This window comes from Mesoplodon mirus, assembly GCF_964341445.2.
Source record: "Mesoplodon mirus genome assembly, chromosome: 7".
Classification (NCBI taxonomy): Eukaryota; Metazoa; Chordata; class Mammalia; order Artiodactyla; family Ziphiidae; genus Mesoplodon; species Mesoplodon mirus.
In genome coordinates this window covers 53070353-53089231 of record NC_138983.1, presented here as the reverse complement: position 1 = coordinate 53089231, position 18879 = coordinate 53070353, and the positions used below count along the sequence as shown (strand labels likewise).

At 38.3% G+C, this 18879-nt stretch overlaps 1 protein-coding gene across 5 annotated transcripts in view; it reads right to left on the bottom strand.

Annotated features, from left to right (window-relative positions):
* Window positions 1-18879, bottom strand: part of PAK1 (p21 (RAC1) activated kinase 1) — a 235227-nt gene that overhangs the window by 189033 nt on the left and 27315 nt on the right. For 2 of the 5 annotated variants that reach the window (XM_082627867.1, XM_082627870.1), the window contains exons 4-5: window positions 6383-6486; window positions 5193-5275 (exon numbers count right to left, since the gene is read on the bottom strand). The exons of 2 other annotated variants lie outside the window; for them this stretch is intronic. The gene's annotated coding sequence lies outside the window, so the exon portion shown is untranslated. The remainder of the gene's footprint in view (window positions 1-5192; window positions 5276-6382; window positions 6487-18879) is intronic. One more of the 5 variants, XM_082627866.1, reaches the window with a different exon arrangement.

Sequence of the window (18879 nt, the reverse complement as noted above, 5' to 3'; positions counted from 1 at the left end):
ATATTAGCTGGGAATTGTATGTAAGGAAGAACTTTTCCTCATTAATTAGGGCTATTTGGTCATCCTGAAATGCAGATTGAATTGGAAAAGCAGGATAATATTTACTTATTTCTCTTAAATTGACAGTTTTCAGAGTAAGGTCTGTGACCTAGTTACCACCAATGTTACCCAAGAGTTTGTTAATTTGTTAAGACACTCCTCCACCCCACCCAGCCATGAACTCATTAGGTCCTTGCATATTCTATGTATTTCAATCAAATTAAATCACTACTTTTTTACATACGTGAATTATCCCATCTTTGACCATTTGGAGCCCCTTCATGTTGGCTCTTGAGTCCTTTTGATAAAACCCACCGATCTTTGATAACTTCATAGTTTTGGGCTCCTCAAGATGTGTGAACCTTATCCTGTACATATACTGCCCCAAACTTGGAATCAGCCATGGAAGATCCTGGTTCCTTTAAAGCATTTTTTTTTTAAATTAATTAATTTATTTATTTTTTGGCTGTGTTGGGTCTTCGTTTCTGTGCGAGGGCTTTCTCTAGTTGCGGCCAGCGGGGGCCACTCTTCATCGCGGTGCGCAGGCCTCTCACTATCGCGGCCTCTCATTGCGGAGCACAGGCTCCAGACGCGCAGGCTCAGTAGTTGTGGCTCACAGGCCTAGTTGCTCCGCGGCATGTGGGATCTTCCCAGACCAAGGCTCGAACCCATGTCCCCTGCATTGGCAGGCAGATTCTCAACCACTGCGCTACCAGGGAAGCCCCCTGGTTCCTTTAAATGTGGAATGTCATTTAGGGACCACAGTCTGGGCACTAGAGGTTGCCCATTGCCCATGGGGTTTTAATGCTTCTAGGCCTTTCTGAAAAGTATAGAAATAGAAGAAAAAAATCATAAGCATATACTGATATTTCTAATTCAAATTTAATATTAAAATCTATTTAGGGACTTCCCTGGTGGTGCAGTGGTTAAGATCCTCCTGCCAATACAGGGGACACAGGTTTGAGCCCTGGTCCGGGAAGATCCCATATGCTGCAGAGCAACTAAGCCCGTGCACCACAACTACTGAAGCCCGTGCACCTAGAGCCCCTGCTCCACAGCAAGAGAAGCCACTGCAATGAGAAGCCCACGCACCACAACGAAGAGTAGCCCCCGCTCGCCACAACTAAAGAAAAGCCTGCGCACAGCAACGAAGACCTAATGCAGCCCAAAATAAATAAATAAATAAATAAATTTACTTAAAAAAAAGATCTGAACTCCTCAGTCTGGCATTTAAAGCCCTCCCAATCCTGTTCAAAATAAATAAATAAATAAAATCTATTTATATTAATGCCTTTGATTTTATATTTCTCTTCTCTTACACTAATCTTGGTTCCTAATAACATTAACATAATTACTTATTACTTTGTGCTACACTATATAAAAAATAGTTTCAAAATACTAATGTAGGGCTTCCCTGGTGGCGCAGTGGTTGAGAGTCCGCCTGCCAATGCGGGGGACACGGGTTCATGCCCCGGTCCGGGAAGATCCCACATGCCGCGGAGCAGCTGGGCCCGTGAGCCATGGCCGCTGAGCCTGCGCGTCTGGAGCCTGTGCTCCGCAATGGGAGAGGCCACAACAGTGAGAGGACCGCATAACGCAAAAAAAAAAAAAAAAAAAAAAAGCTAATGTAAAGACCTACTAGTGACATAACTATTGAGTGCAGTGTTAGATTTCTTTGCAGCTCTATTCTCCCTTAAAATATATTCCACTATGTATGTACAGCAAATATACCACATTGTAGAGTCACTTGAAATAATTGTCCTCTCTGTGCAGCTACATAATTAACTTCATATACAGTTAAGTTCATTGTTTTTGGTTTGTTTTAAAATCTTAGGAATTGTCCTTTTAAATTAAATTTTGAATGCGTAAAACACATTTATATGATTCCAAAGTCAAAAATGCATAATAAATATATTCAGAAAAGTCTCTTTTCTGTCCTTGTCTCCTCTGCCCTGTATTATGTTGAATTGTATGAAATTGCCAAAGATTAACCATTTTATCAGCAAAAATGGCAATTTCTGTGGTTGAACCATAAATATATCCCCACCTTTCTTACAGAAAAGACAGGTGCTATACATACTATTCTCTACTTTGCTTCTTTCACTTATATATTCTAGAGATCATTCCTTCCCCTTCATTCAGGTGCATTGTCTTCCATGTGTGTATTGATGTACCACAATTTTTATTCAACCAAACCTCTATTACTGAACATTTGGATAGTTCCCAATCTTTTGCTATTAAAAATAATGCCTCCACAAATAACCTTGTATGTCATTCCATATTATAACTCAGTCCATATTTTAATTAGTAGGTATAAGGCCACCCTATCTGTAAGTGACCACCCCATGCCATACCCAGCCTAAGTCATTCATTCTGCTAAACATTTGTCCTGGTCTTTTGGTGCCCACTGCCTTTTGAACACCCTTCTGATGTTAGAAGAATTTTCCCTTTCTGAGTCCCACTAAGTTAGAACGCAAAATACTCATTCCCGTCCCCCTCCTTTGCAGTTAGGACATAGGCATGTGACTTATGCTCCTCTAATCAGATGCAATTGTGTGAGATTCTGGGGAAGAAAGTGGCAGTGAGAGGGGAAAGGCTGCACAGCGCACTCCTTTTGCTGGTGAGGCGGGTAGCAGAGCTATGTGGTTTGGAGAAACTGGAATGGTCTGTAAGGTTGAGTTCCTGGTACAGAAGTAACACTGATGCATTTGGCAGCAGTGGCTGCAGTCAAATTGAGTTCCTGGCAGCATATAGTTACTGAGTGGTGACAGGGCATTGGTCTCAGTGTGCTTATTAGGCCAGCTGTGCTACTAATTTGGGGGGATTTTCTTGGAAACTTCGCCTCAAAATTGTTTCCTCCGGTCTTTCCAACAATTCTGTGAGTTACCCAATATCCTTTAAATAAATCCCTTTTCTGCCTAATTTGCCAGCATCAGCTTCTGTCACTTGTGGCCAGGAAATAAGTTATGCAGCAGATCCTGGGAATCAGAGGGGGTAAAGTTTTAGCTACCACAGGGGCCTGATCATCCTCTGACTTGCACTTTCACCCTTCTTCCTTCCTCCTAAGAGTGCTTGTGAGTTCAGGGACAGAAGGTCTGTGGTCCAACAAAATTAACTGGGTCATTAGGGGCTCAGAAGCTCTTTTGCAGGGAGCTCCTTTGAAAGTGGTCTACTATAAGAAGTAGAAAGTGTTTTCCTGATTGCTAGAGGAGAAGAAGAAAGACAGATGTCAGTGATGGAAAGGAGGTCAGCAGTGGCCCAGCAGAGCTCCTGGGGTCAACAGAGCAGAAGGATGGTGAAACCAACAGACAGAACAGAGGGATTAAATGTTAGGCATCTTACCCTCACTCTTAAAGTTTCTCAAATGAATAATTGGAGCAGGAGATCTAGAGAAAAAAATACAACTTCCAGATCATATGATATTGCTTATACGTGGAATCTAAAAAAATGGTACAAATGAACTTATTTACAAAACAGAAATAGAGTTACAGATGTAGAAGACAAACTTATGGTTACCAAAGAGGAGGGTGAGGGAGGGATAAATTGGGAGTTTGGGATTAGCAGATACAAACTACTATATATAAAATAGATAACAAATAAGGGCCTACTATATAGCACAGGGAACTCTGCTCAATACTCTGTAATGTCCTATATGGGAAAAGAATCTAAAAAAGAGTGGATATATGTATATGTATAACTGATTCACTTTGCTGTATACCTGAAACTAACACAGCATTGTAAATCAACTATACTCCAATAAAAATTTTTTTAAAAGATAGAGTCTGAAGAATCTCCACTTGGTGTCATCTTGTGAGTGGACCCATCCGGACCCAGTGACAATCTAGACAAGACCATGTGTATTAAAGCTACTAAACTATTGTCTCTCATAGATGGTAACTATTTCCCCCACCCAGTTTATCATTTGTCCTTTCATTCTGTGTTTGTTGACCAAAAAGTTTTAACAGCATATACTTGATTTTATTGATACTTTTCTTTGTGATATTTTCCATTGCTTTTATGTTTAGGTAACATATTCCCCTTCCAAAAATATGTTCAATATTATATTTTATTTTAGTTTTTTATGGTTTTATTTATTCATATGTAACCCTTTATTCCGTCTAGAACTCATTTTGGTATATGGTGTGATCACCATGTGTCTCAGTGGTTGGATAAAGCTAACAGGATAAAAAAAAGGCAACATTAGACATGAGTTGCAAATTAAAAGAATGTTGTGCAATAATGAGATACAATTTTGTACCTTAAAAATTATCAGGTGTTAAAAAAAAAAATCTAGTGAAGGTGAGCATGAAGGAAAATGGCACACTTAAAGTGTTGTTTTCAACTTAACCATTCTGTTAAGAGTCTTTAAATAAATAACAAGCAAGGTAAGAAAAAAAATAAAAAGAGGGAAGCTATTAATTAAAGAAAACTTATACAACCCAATACAAATGTGGACTTTAACTCATGATTCAAATAAGCCAACTTTAAGAAAAAGAGAGACAGCTGGAATTTGAGCACTGACTGTATAATGACAGTAAAGAATAACTCCTTATTTTGTTAGTTGTAATAATTATGGATATGTTTTTAAACAAGTTCTTATCTTTTAGAGATACATACAAAAAGATCTGATGTCTTGGATTTACTTCAAAATAATGCAGTGGTCGGGAAGAGGAAAGGATATAAGTGAGACAAGATTGGCTATAAGTTGTTAATTGTTGATGTTGGGTGGTGGGTATATGAGGGTTTCTTATACTACCCTTTCTATTTTTACATACATTAATATTTGGATTTTTCCATAATAAAAAGTGAAAAAAGGGCCTCCCTGGTGGCGCAGTGGTTGAGAGTCTGCCTGCCGATGCAGGGGATACGGGTTCGTGCCCCGGTCTGGGAGGATCCCATATGCCACGGAGCGGCTGGGCCCGTGAGCCATGGCCGCTGAGCCTGTGCGTCCGGAGCCTGTGCTCCGCAACGGGAGAGGCCACAACAGTGAGAGGCCCGCGTACAGCAAAAAAAAAAAAAAAAAAAGTGAAAAAAATGGAGACAAAAAAACATAGTGGCAATGACGAAGCAGGGGGAATTGTTAAATATTCCCAGTTAGGTAATGAAGCTCCAGTTTCTTGGAGTGGCACAATTGGGCCAGATCATGGCCTCACCTAAGCTGACTGCAACATACCAGTGTCCATGGAATTTCAAAAACAGCAAATCTTTTCTGTATGTCGGGTCCAATGTCCTTCCACTGTGAAGCAGAAAGAGATGTGCAAAGTACCATTTAGAAAAATAGTATAATGAAATCATTGCTCTCACAGAAAGTCCATAGGAGTCATCTAAAATAAACATATGTCATTTGTGGAATTTTTAAAATACATTTTATTAAGAAAAGAATAAACCAATCAGGGCTTCCCTGGTGGCGCAGTGGTTGAGAGTCCGCCTGCCGATGCAGGGGACGCGGGTTCGTGCCCCGATCCCGGAAGATCCCACATGCCGCGGAGCGGCTGGGCCCGCGAGCCATGGCCGCGGAGCCTGTGTGTCCGGAGCCTGTGCTCCGCAACGGGAGAGGCCACAGCAGTGAGAGGCCCGCGTACAGCAAAAAAAAAAAAAAAAAAAAAAAAAGAATAAACCAATCAGACCATGTCATATTGCCATTTAAATTGATCCACAAATTTTCTAATTGTCATCAGGACAAACCTCCTTAGCCAGACCTACCTCAAGCCCCGACCCTGCCTCCTTCCCCAGCCCCATCTCCTGCTTCTCATCCCCACACACCTTAAACTTAAGCCACAGGAAGGAACTTGCAGTTCCCAGAACATATCTCATGGAGTTTATGCTCTCCTGGGGAAGTTTCATTCATTCATTCAACAGCATTCATTGGTCTCCTCATCTGGCCCAGGCCCTATGCCATGCTCGGTCTCATCACCACCAGGTCTGCCTTTCTCCCCCATCAGTTCATTCTTCCAGCCTCAACTTACTTGTTTGTTTACATGTTTCTCTGAGAAACATTCTTTGAACCACTCAACCTGAACGAGGTGCCCCTCTTCTGTACTTTCTATATATGAGGGTATATGGCGGGCAGCAGGGGAGGACAGGGGACATGTCTTATTTCTCCCACTAGACTCTGAGGGCAGGGATAAAATCCTATTTAGGCAAAGTATGTAGTTTAAGGCCTGAGTTGTATTAGAAGATCAATAAATGCTTGTGGAATAAATGAGTGAATGAATGAATGAAGCTTCCCAACTAGCATGTAAACCCACAAAGGCAAGAATTTTTGTTGTTTTCTTCTGCTTTATCCTTAGCACCTAGGACAATACCTGGGACATTAAATATTTGTCAAAATAATTAAAGTTACCTGTCAAAGAAAAATGAACAAGGAGTAGTACATTAAGTCTCATGTGCAAACTGCCCATTTGTTGTGGTTGACCCATCTGTCGTTGGCAAAAGACTGATGCAGGACTAAAAAAGGAATTAGAGACAAAAAGTGTTCTGGAGGTCAATTGCAATGAATTGAGTTAGTACCTTGTATTTAAAACATAACTCTAAGTGCAAGAAAGAACAGGACATTTATTTTTTTTACATGCATTGTTTTAGAAGTCACTAAGCAAAATGTTGATTGTACTTCATCTAAAAAAAAGTCAGCATTTTTGGGGCTTAAGTAGATTCTCATCTGACACAGGTCATCTTCTATGTGCCCATATTGCCTATGGATCTGGAGAAATATATCTAGTAATGGAGTAGCACATGATCTCCTACATCTGGAACAGCTGGGACCCAAGGAAAGCCATACATCATGAATGATATCACCCTTATTGATTTAACTTTTAAAAGACAATGGAATAATTTCTTCTTGCCCAAACCTTACTACAGTGGTTTAGACCAGTAACTCCATAGCAGGATGTGGGAAGGCTGCATGGACAAAGGACAATTGTTGAACTCCCACAGCAGAAGGATGGTTTACAAAGTGATCTTTCTTAGGAGTTCTGCCTGGGACTATTGTACACCACATGGCAGGTGCTCTGACATAAGTAAGGCTAAATTGGATTCCATTTGGATTTCTTTTCTTAACCATCCTTCTCTAAAATTGTCCTCTCTAAAAGTCACTAGAACAACAGGGGGGGAAAGTGAGATCTTGAACTCCCCAGGGAATCAAGGCAGACTTTCCTTCCCCTTTCTTTACTCATCCACTTTTCCATGGCTGTCATTCACTGGGACCTCATTTGAGAGGAGGTTTTATTTCCCTGCCTTCTCTCAGGATTCTGCCTCAAATAATGTTCACTGGCTTTTCACAAAGAAAACTAGGACTCCCATTTATTTTATCCAATACACCGCTACATTCAACCTTGAAAACAGTATGCAGTGCATTATCCTCTAACAGGAACAATAGCAGAATGGAGCCTGACTATTTTCCATGAGGCTGATTTTTGCTAAACAAACACATTTATTCTCTGAACACTTTCAGTGCCTGTTGAGAAATAAGTGGTACCAGAAAGGACATATCTTCCAGAATGCAACTTAGAAATGCATAGAGAATAGATAATATTGAGGTCTTCATGTGAAAGTAACTCAGTAACTTGTAGAAGGGCAGTAGGGCCATTTTGTAGTACCATAAAGATATGCACTACACACACTCTTCCACCTAACTATTCTGTAGGATTCTATCTCACAGAAATGCTCATACCTGGGAGTAAAGGCATATGAATGGCACACTGATTGAATCACATGTAGGCGCCACATGAACTGACAAAAAGAGACACACTATATATTGTAACGTGATAAAAGTAAATTGCCAAATAATATGTAATATAAGATTCCATTTTTGTTTGAAAAAACCCCACTATGTATGTAGATGCATATTCCTATATATATTTATAGATGTAAAGAAAAAGTTAAGAATGATACCAACACCAAACTGTTAACAGTGGTTCCTTCCTCTGCAGGGTAAAATTGGGGGAGTATTACTTAAATTTATTTTTAAAAAACAATAAAGGAAATAACTGGATTAGTATAAGGTAGTTAACATTCACAGAATATTTATTCTGTGAGGGGCACGTGATGGACCCTCTGTATATCATCTCACTTATTCTGCAAATCTTCTGAAGTAGGTAATATTATCCCTGTTTGCGGATGAGAAAACAGATTCTGAGAAGTGAGTAACTTGCCCAACCTAATAGGGTTAGTAAGTAGCAGAGCTGGAATTCAAACCCAGGACTTTCTGACTCTAAGGCCTAAGATCTTCCCATTGGTCCAACAATGTCATCTCCTGTGACATAGTCTTGGCTCAGTAGATGGGCTTATAAACATTGCAACATGGCTGTTGAATGTTAGGTTTATTCTTTAAAACTTTTTCTTATGGAAATTTTCAAACATACACGAGAGGGGAAGGAATAGTATAATGAATCCATGTGCCCATTATCATCCAGAGTCAACAATTATTAATATTCTGCATTATTGTTTCATCTACTCCAACACAAACTTTTTAGGAAGCATTTTAATGCAAATTCAAGACATCATATCATTTCACCATTAACATTTCAATCTCTGAATATAAGAACTTAAAAAAAAACATAATGGTGTTTTGTAAATCAACTATACCTCAATAAAATAAAAAATAAACTTTAGAAAAAAGAACAATGGTGTGATAATCACTGTTATCTGACATAATAGTTCACAATAATTCCTTAATAATATCAACAACCAATCCATGTAAATTTTCCTAGGTTGTCTCAAAAATATCTTTTTGTTTATTCAAAATTTATGTCTCAAATCTTTGTCTCCCTGAATTCTGATTTTCCCCTCCGTTTTTCTTCATACAACTTATTCATTGAAGAAATTGTCATTTGTCTTATAGAATTTCCCATCTTTTTTTGGGGGGGGCCACACCATTGCAGCACGCAGGGTCTTAGTTCCCTGACCAGGATTCCAACCTGTGTCCCCTGGATTGGAAGCGCACAGCCTTAACCACTGGACCGCCAGGGAAGTCCCAAATTTCCCATCTTCTTGAATTGATTTCTCATACCTCAGTGGGGTCATTTAACATGCTCCTCTTTCCTTTATATTTCTCACAACATGATGATTAGAGACATTAAATTCAGGTTCAATTCTTTTGGCAAGACTGTTGCTTAAGCAGTGTACTTCCTACTGCATTTTATCAGGAGGTAATGTCTGACTGTCCCACTTTTTGTAAATGCTAAGATTGAACAGTGGATTCAGGGGCTGCCAGCCTGATACATATGTTCCTCATCAACATTTTACCTAATAGTTTTAGCAGCCATTGATGATTTTTTTGCCTAGATCCATGATTTCATTAGGAACTTAGGTTCATTTAAAATCCTATAAGGGGGCTTCCCTGGTGGCGCAGTGGTTGAGAGTCCGCCTGCCAATGCAGGGGACACGGGTTTGTGCCCCGGTCTGGGAAGATCCCACATGCCGCGGAGCAGCTGGGCCCGTGAGACATGGCTGCTGAGCCTGCATGTCCGGAGCCTGTGCTCCACAACGGGAGAGGCCACAACAGTGAGAGGCCCGCGTACCGGGGGAAAAAAAAAAAAAAAAAAAAAAAAATTCCTATAAGACTTAGGTATTTTTAAAAACTATCCTAAGATAGCAGTATTATATCTTAGTTTTGAGTCAATGTATCAAAAAAAAAATCTCTTTTTATCTGTTACCTATCATGGTTTCTTTGTTTTTGGATTTTTTTTTTTTTTTTGCAAGAGTAATTGAGTTTTTAGGCATTTTCCTAAAACCATCAGTATTCTGCAACCCTCTATCCCCCATGTGGGACCATTTTGCTACTTAGATTGACATTTTTATTAACCTATCATTCAGAATTTTTATCATACTTCAATTCCTAAATAATTCATAAAAAGTAAGAAGAAAAAGAAAAGATATCCTCTTCCTCTATGATAAATACCATAGTAGGCCAGTTAAACATCTCTGAATCATTTTCAATTCCATGCCCAGGGTAACTACCTGTTTACATTAGAAAAGGTTGTTATTTTCAGTGATTTTAAGTCTGTTCTTATTCATTCTACATTCATTGTGGCTTCTGTCCTGGGCCAACTTTTGAAGCTAAAGAGAGGAAAGGCCCAGGCCCCATCCTCCAAAGATTCACAATCACCTACACTGATAAAATAAAGAAATGTCCAGAAGGTTCTTGGGGTGTAAGGGAAGAGGCACCCAAGACTATGAAATCAGAGAAAGCTTCTCAAAGGAGGAGATGTTTAGCTGAGTTTTGAAGGTTGAGTGGAAACTAACTAGGGGAAGGGCATTCCAAGAAAAGCAAAGCCATCAAAGGCACAAAGGCAGGAAAGAATAGGCCCTTTCAGAGCACTGCACATGGCTTTGTATGGCTGGAGAATAAGGTTTATAGGAAGGGGTAGCTGTGGTGGAGCAGCAGCAGGGCCAGGACGTGAAGAGCCTTGTTTGCCATGCTAAAGAGTTAGGAAGTCACTGAAGGATTTTAAGCAGAAGAGTGACGGAGTCTGATCTATGTTGTATGTTTTTCTCCTCAGTAGATTTTTTTCTTTTTTCTCTGTTGAGGTGAAATTCATATAACATAAAATTAATCATTTAAAGTGAACAACTCAGTGGCATTTAGTACATTCACAATGTTGTACAACCACTACCTCTATCTAGTTCTAAAACATTTTCATCTCCCCAAAAGGAAACCCACACCCATTAAGCAGTCACTTCCCATTCCTCCCTTCCTGCAGCCCCTGGCAACCACCAGTCAGCTTTCTGGTAGATTCACGTATTCCCTCAGTACACTTTTACCTCTAAAAATTATATAAGTAATATGGATTCATTATAGAAGAATCAAAATACAGGTGAGCAAAAGAGGAAAATAAATAATGCTCATAATTTTAGCATCTTAAATAACTTTTGCATACTGTGTATCCTTCTAAAGAATTTTCTGAGTTTCTTCATCGCATGTACTTTATGGGTCTCCCCAACCTTTGAGATAGAAAAGAATTCTGCTCAAACCTCTGTCCTATGAAAGGGTGTGAAGCCCAAGTCCCTACCAATATCTCTGAGGGTTCTTGGGGGGTTTTGTGGAGGTGACGGTGGGGATATGTTTCTTTTGATTACCTCTAGCTCTGATTTTCTGCCTTGATCTCCACCGCTCATTTCAATTTCTGGGCATGAAATGTCCTTTCTACATTTCCCCAACCCCTTCTCTCCCCAAAATATGGCCTAAACAAGGTGGTGTGTTGGCAAACTTTTAGGGAAAATTTGGGAGCAAGAAAGGATGGCTTATATTGAAGCTCAGCTTAGAGAATAACTTGAAACTGCATGTTAAGAGAGCAGTTCTTTTAAGAGTCCATTAGTCATACATATCACTGGAAAATTCTCATTGACCATCCCTCAGAGGCAGTACAGCAGCAACAGCTGCCCAGCTTCTCTCCCTGAGAAGGTAATGAATATCTTTTTCATTTTCCAAATTCAACCCCCTCTAGCTATAAACTCCAAAGCAATCATTTCCAGTTCCCATCCTCTTTTGCACAAGGCAATTCAATGCTTCTTCTGCTTTATTCTAAACTACAAAGAGATAAGTTATTCTGCTAAATCAAAATAGTCCCTCCCTATCAGAACTCTAGTGTCAGGTTGTCAAAGTTACAACTTCTTTCCCCCTACTGGCTGCATTTTCATTATTGCTTTGTTATTTTAAATATCTTTCCTGAAATATTTTTTGTTCCTAAATATTCTTCTACATCTTTTGAAATGGCTGCATACATCCTTTGTTTTTGGACACTTAGGTTGTTTCCAATTCTTTATTATTATAGAGAGTGCCATGTTATACATTAAGGAGATATATATATATATATATATATATATATATATATATATATATACTCTTAATTATTTTTTTGCTGTACATTCCTAGTAGTAGCATTCCTAAACTAAAGAGTAAATCCTGTCTTATGGCTTTTATACCCTCTAGAAGAACTGTATAAGTTTATATACCCAGTAATGTTTGAAAGAGCCTGAATCTCCAAACTCCTCTTAATTATGGATATATTTATCCTTATTTTTTTCTTTATGGTTTAAATTTGCACTTCTTGACTGATAGTGAAGTTGAACTTTTTATATTTATTGAGCATTTGAGGATTTTTCTTATGTCAAATACCTTTCCTGGTCAGTTGTGTATCTTCATTTTTCTTTTATTGATTTGAAGAAGGTCTTTGAACATTAAGGATACAAACCTTTGGTTAAGGATACTTTCCTCCAATGTCATTTGTCTTTTAATTTGGTTTGTGGCAAATCTTGCTATATAAAATTTTATAATTTATATAATCACATCTATCATCCTTTATACTTTCTGCTTTTAGTTTCATGTGTAGAAAATCATTCCTTACTCCAAAGTTTTGTGAATATTCCCGTGTATTTTCTTCTACTAACGTTAAAATTTTTAATCCTTCTGGAATTTATCTTAGTGTACTGTTTGAGTTTGGGTTTATTTTAACAGTTAGACAGCTTTTTTCTTTCTTTCTTTCTTTTTTTAACTTTTGGCTGCACCGTGGCATGTGGGATCATAGTTCCCTGACCAGGGATCGAATCCCTGCTCCCTGCACTGGAAGATGGAGTCTTAATCACTGGACTGCCAGGGAAGTCCCCTAGACTGTCATCTTAACACTCCCCCCACTGAACGAGGTACTAGCTTTATTATATACTAAATTCTTATATGTACTTGGATATATTTCTGAGCTGTCTATTTTTTTACATAGAACAGTAATGTTTTAATTACTCTATCTCGCTGACTTATTTTAATATCTGATAGGAAAAGGTCTTTTCACTACTATTCCTAAAGATGTGCTTGCTTTCTTCATTTGTTGGTTTTTCTAAATAAACAAAAAAATAGATTTATTTCACATTCTAAAAAACTTCCAGGTGTTTTTGTTGGGGTTTTGTTAAATTTACAGGCTTAGCTTGAGGAAAATTGATATCTTTATAATATTAAATCTTCCAGTACAGTAATGTAGAATGTCTCTCCCTTTATTCAAATCTCCTTTTAGATTCCATGGCAAAGTTTTGAGATTGGCACATTTATCTTTAAGTTTATTACTGGGTACTTTGATTTTATTTTTGATTGCCATGATATGGACTCTTTTTTTTCATTATCTTAACTAACTGTTGTTGATACATAAGGAAACTATTAATTTTAAAATATTTCCGTCATAATTGCCAATCTTTCTGAACTCTCCCACTAGTTCTAATAGTTTTTTAAGCAACCTTATACTCTTTAAATAATGATAATTTTGTCTCTTCCTGTCAAATATTTATACCTCCTTCACTTCTTTTTCTCATTATTGCATTGATTAGCACTTCTAGGAAAATTTTAAATAATGGTAATGAAACTCAAATTATTAACTTTAATGAAAATGATTCTAATGTTTAACTGCTAAATAGAATACTAGCTGTTGGTTTGAGATCAATATTCATTAACATATTAATTAAGACTTGCTTAAATCAAAAATATATGGTGGGGCTTCCCTGGTGGCGTAGTGGTTGAGAGTCCACCTGCCGATGCAGGGGACATGGGTTTGTGCCCCGGTCCAGGAAGATCCCACGTGCCATAGAGCGGCTGGGCCCGTGAGCCATGGCCGCTGAGCCTGCGCGTCCAGAGCCTGTGCTCTGCAACGGGAGAGGCCACAACAGTGAGAGGCCTGCATACCACACACACACACACACACACACACACACACACACACAAAATATATATATATATGGTGATTTTTATCAAAATATTTTGGCATTCTGTTAAAATGATCATATGATTTTTTTCTCCCACATGCTGCAGAACAACTAAGCCCATGTGCCGCAACTACTGAGCCTGCATTCTAGAGCCTACGAGCCGCAACTACTGAGCCCATGTGCCACAACTACTGAAGCCCATGTGCCTAGAGCCCTTGCTCTGCAACATGAGAAGCCACCTCAATGAGAAGCCCGCACACCGAAATGAAGAAAAGCCCACGCTCAACACAACTACAGAAAGCCTGTGCACAGCAAAAAAGACCCAATGCAGCCAAAAATAAATAAATAAATAAACTTATTTTTTAAAAAAATATTAAAGTGCTGATTATTTCGGGGGGTAGATACAAATTTAGGAAGGTAAAAGTGAAGAAGAAGCTAGTCAACCAATGCAGCCAAAAATAAATAAAGAAATACATTTATTTTTTTAAAAAAGATTAAAGTGCTGATTATTTCTCGGGGGGGAATAGATACAAATTTAGGAAGGTAAAAGTGAAGAAGAAGCTAGTCAACCAATGTGTGTCCTAAGTGTCCATTGACAGATGAATGGATAAAGAACATGTGGCACATATATACAATGGAATATTACTCAGCCATAAAAAGAAACGAAATTGAGTTATTTGCAGTGAGGTGGATGGACCTAGAGTCTGTCATACAGAGTGAAGTAAGTCAGAAAGACAAAAACAAATACTGTATGCTAACACATATGTATAGAATCTAAAAAAAAAAATGGTTCTGATGAACCTAGGGGCAGGACAGGAATAAAGATGCAGATGGACACTTAGGTTGATTCCATATCCTGGATATTGTAAATAGTGCTGCAGTGAACATTGTGGTACATGACGCTTTTTGAACTATGGTTTTCTCAGGGTATATGCCCAGTAGTGAGATTGCTGGGTCGTATGGTAGTTCTATTTTTAGTTTTTTAAGGAAGCTGCATACTGTTCTCCATAGTGGCTGTACCAATTTACAATCTCACCAACAGTGCAAGAGGGTTCCCTTTTCTCCACACCTTCTCCAGAATTTATTGTTTGTAGATTTTTCGATGATGGCCATTCTGACCGGTGTGAGGTGACACCTCATTGTAGTTTTGATTTGCATTTCTCTAATGATTAGTGATGTTGAGCATCCTTTCATGTATTTGTTGGCAATCTGTACATCTTCTTTGGAGGATGTCTATTTAGGTCTTCTGCCCATTTTTGGATTGGGTTCTGTTTCCTTAATTTCTCTTTCAGATTTTTCATCATTAGTATAGGAATGCAAGAGATTTTTGTGCATTAATTTTGTACGCTGCTACTTTACCAAATTCACTGATTAGCTCTAGTAGTTTTCTGGTAGCATCTTTAGGATTCTCTATGTATAGTATCATGTCATCTGCAAACAGTGACAGTTTTACTTCTTTTCTGATTTGGTTTCCTTTTATTTCTTTTTCTTCTCTGATTGCTGTGGCTAAAACTTTCAAAACTATGTTGAATAATAGTGGTGAGAGTGGGCACCATGTCTTGTTCCTGATCTTAGAGGAAATGGTTTCAGTTTTTCACCATTTAGAACATTGTTGGCTGTGAGTTTGTCATATATGGCCTTTATTATGTTGAGGTAGGTTCCCTCTGTGCCTACTTTCTGGAGAGTTTTTATCATAAATGGGTGTTAAATTTTGTCAAAAGCTTTTTCTGCATCTATTGAGATGATCATATGGTTTTTATCCTTTAATTTGTTAATATGGTTTATCACATTGATTTGTGTATATTGAAGAATCCTTGCATTCCTGGGATAAACCCTACTTGATCATGGTGTATGATCCTTTTGATGTGTTGTTGGATTCTGTCTGCTCGTATTTTGTTGAGGATTTTTGCATCTGTGTTCATCAGTGATATTGGCCTGTAGTTTTCTTTCTTTGTGACATCTTCGTCTGGTTTTGGTATCAGGGTGACAGTGGCCTCGTAGAATGAGTTTGGGAGTGTTCCTCCCTCTGTTATATTTTGGAAGTTTGAGAAGGATGGGTGTTAGCTCTTCTCTAAATGTTCGATGGAATTCGCCTGTGAAGCCATCTGGTCCTGGGCTTTTGTTTGTTGGAAGATTTTAAATCACATTTTCAATTTCAGTGCTTGTAATTGGTCTGTTTATATTTTCTATTTCTTCCTGGTTCAGTATTGGAAGGTTGTGTTTTTCTAAGAATTTGTCCATTTCTTCCAGGTTGTCCATTTTATTGGCATAGAGTTGCTTGTAGTAATCTCTCATGATCCTTTGTATTTCTGCAGTGTCAGCTGTTACTTCTCCTTTTTCATTTCTAATTCAGTTGATTTGAGTCTTCTCCCTGTTTTTTTGGATGAGTCTGGCTAATGGTTTATCAATTTTGTCTTCTCAAAGAACCAGCTTTTAGTTTTATTGATCGTTGCTATTGTTTCCTTCATGTCTTTTTCATTTATTTCTGATCTGATCTTTATGATTTCTTTCCTTCTGCTAATGTTGGGGTTTTTTTGTTCTTCTTTCTCTAATTGCTTTAGGTGTAAGGTTAGGTTGTTTGAGATGTTTCTTCTTTCTTGAGGTAGGACTGTATTGCTATAAACTTTCCTCTTAGAACTGCTTTTGCTGCATCCCATAGGTTTTGGGTCATCATGTTTTCATTGTCATTTGTTTCTAGGTATTTTTCGAATTCCTCTTTGATTTCTTCAGTGATCACTTGGTTATTTAGTAGTGTATTCTTTAGCCTCAATGTGTTTCTATTTTTTACAGTTTTTTTTTTTCCTGGAATTGATATCTAGTCTCATAGCGCTGTGGTCAGAAAAGATACTTGATACGATTTCAATTTTCTTAAATTTACCAGGGCTTGATTTGTGACCCAAAATATGATCTATCCTGGAGAATGTTCCATGAGCACTTGAGAAGAAAGTGTATTCTGTTCTTTTTGGATGGAACGGCCATTAATATCAATTAAGTCCATCTTGTTTAACGTGTCATTTAAAGCTTGTGTTTTCTTATTTATTTTCATTTTGGTTGATCTGTCCATTGGTGAAAGTGGGGTGTTAAAGTCCCCTAGTATGATTGTGTTATTGTCGATTTCCCCTTTTATGGCTGTTAGCATTTGCCTTATGTATTGAGGTACTCCTATGTTGGATGCATAAATATTTACAACTGTTATATCTTCTTCTTGGATTGCTCCCTTGATCATTATGTAGTGTCCTTCTTTGTCTCTTGTAATAGTCTCTATTTTAAAGTCTATTTTGTCTGATATGAGTATTGCTACTCCAGCATTCTTTTGATTTCCGTTTGCATGGAATATCTTTTTCCATCCCCTCACTTTCAGTCTGTATGTGTCCCTAGGTCTGAAGTGGGTCTCTTGTAGACAGCATATATATGGGTCTTATTTTTGTATCCATTCAGCCAGTCTGTGTCTTTTGGTTGGAGCATTTAATCCATTTACATTTAAGGTAATTATCAATATGTATGTTCCTATTATCATTTTCTTAATTGTTTTGGGTTTGTTATTGTAGGTCTTTTCCTTCTGTTGTGTTTCCTGCCCAGAGAAGTTCCTTTAGCATTTGTTTTAAAGCTGGTTTGGTGGTGGTGAATTCTCTTAGCTTTTACTTGTCTGTAAAGGTTTTAATTTCTGTGTTGAATCTGAATGAGATCCTTGCTGAGTAGAGTAATCTTGGTTGTAGATTTTTCCCTTCCATCACTTTAAATATATCATGCCACTCCCTTCTGGCTTGCAGATTTTCTTCTGAAAGGTCAGCTGTTAACCTTATGGGGATTCCCTTGTATGTTATTTGTTGCTTTTCCCTTGCTGCTTTTAATATTTTTTCTTTGTATTTAATTTTTGATATCTTGATTAATATGTGACTTGGCGTGTTTCTCCTTGGATTTATCCTGTATGGGACTCTCTGCGCTTCCTGGACTTGATTGACTATTTGCTTTCCCATATTATGGAAGTTTTCAACTATAATCTCTTCAAATATTTTCTCAGACCCTTTCTTTTTCTCTTCTTCTTCTGGGACCCCTGTAATTCGAACACTGGTGCATTTAATGTTGCCCCAAAAGTCTCTGAGACTGTCCTCTATTCTTTTCATTCTTTTTTCTTTATTCTGCTCTGTGGTAGTTATTTCCACTATCTTAACTTCCAGGTCAGTTATCTGTTCTTCTGCCTCAGTTATTCTGCTATTGATTCCTTCCATAGAATTTTTAATTTCATTTATTGTGTTGTTCATCGTTTGTTTGCTCTTTAGTTCTTCTAGGTCCTTGTTAAACATTTCTTGTATTTTTTATTTATTTCCAAGATTTTGTATCATCTTTACTATCGTTACTCTGAGTTCTTTTTCAGGTAGACTCCCTATTTCTTCTTCATTTGTTTGGTTTGGTGGGTTTTTGCCTTTCTCCTTCATCTGCTGTGTGTTTCTCTGTCTTCTCATTTTGCTTAACTTACTGTGTTTGGGTCTCCTTTTCACAGGCTGCAAGTTCATAGTTCCCATTGTTTTTGGTGTCTGCCCCCAGTGGGTGAGGTTTGTTCAGTGGCTTGTGTAGGCTTCTGTTGGAAGGGACTGGTGCCTTTGTTCTGGTGGGTGGGGCTGGATATTGTCTTTCTGGTGGGCAGGGCCATGTCTGGTGGTGTGTTTTGGGGTGTCTGTGAACTTATTATGATTTTAGGCAGCCTCTCTGCTAATGGATGGGGCTGTGTTCCTGTCTTGCTGGTTGTTTGGCATGGGCTATCTAGCCCCGGAGCTTGCTGACCATTGGGTGGAGCTGGGTCTTAGCATTGAGACAGAGATCTCTGGGAGAGCTCTCGCCAATTGATACTACATGGGGCTGGGATTTCTCTGGTGGACCAGTGTCCTGAACTTGGCTCTCCCACATCAGAGGCTCAGGCCTGACACCAGGCTGGAGCACCAAGACCCTTTCAGCCATACAGCTCAGAAGAAAATTGAGAAAAAAGAAAGAAAAAAAAATTTTTTTAATAATAAGCAAAAATATATATTAAAATAAAAATAATGATTAAAAAAGAAGAGAGCAACGAAACCAATAAACAAATCCACCAATGATAACAAGTGCTAAAAACTATACGAAGATAAACATAAAAATCAGAAACATGTCAGTTGCAGACAGCAAACC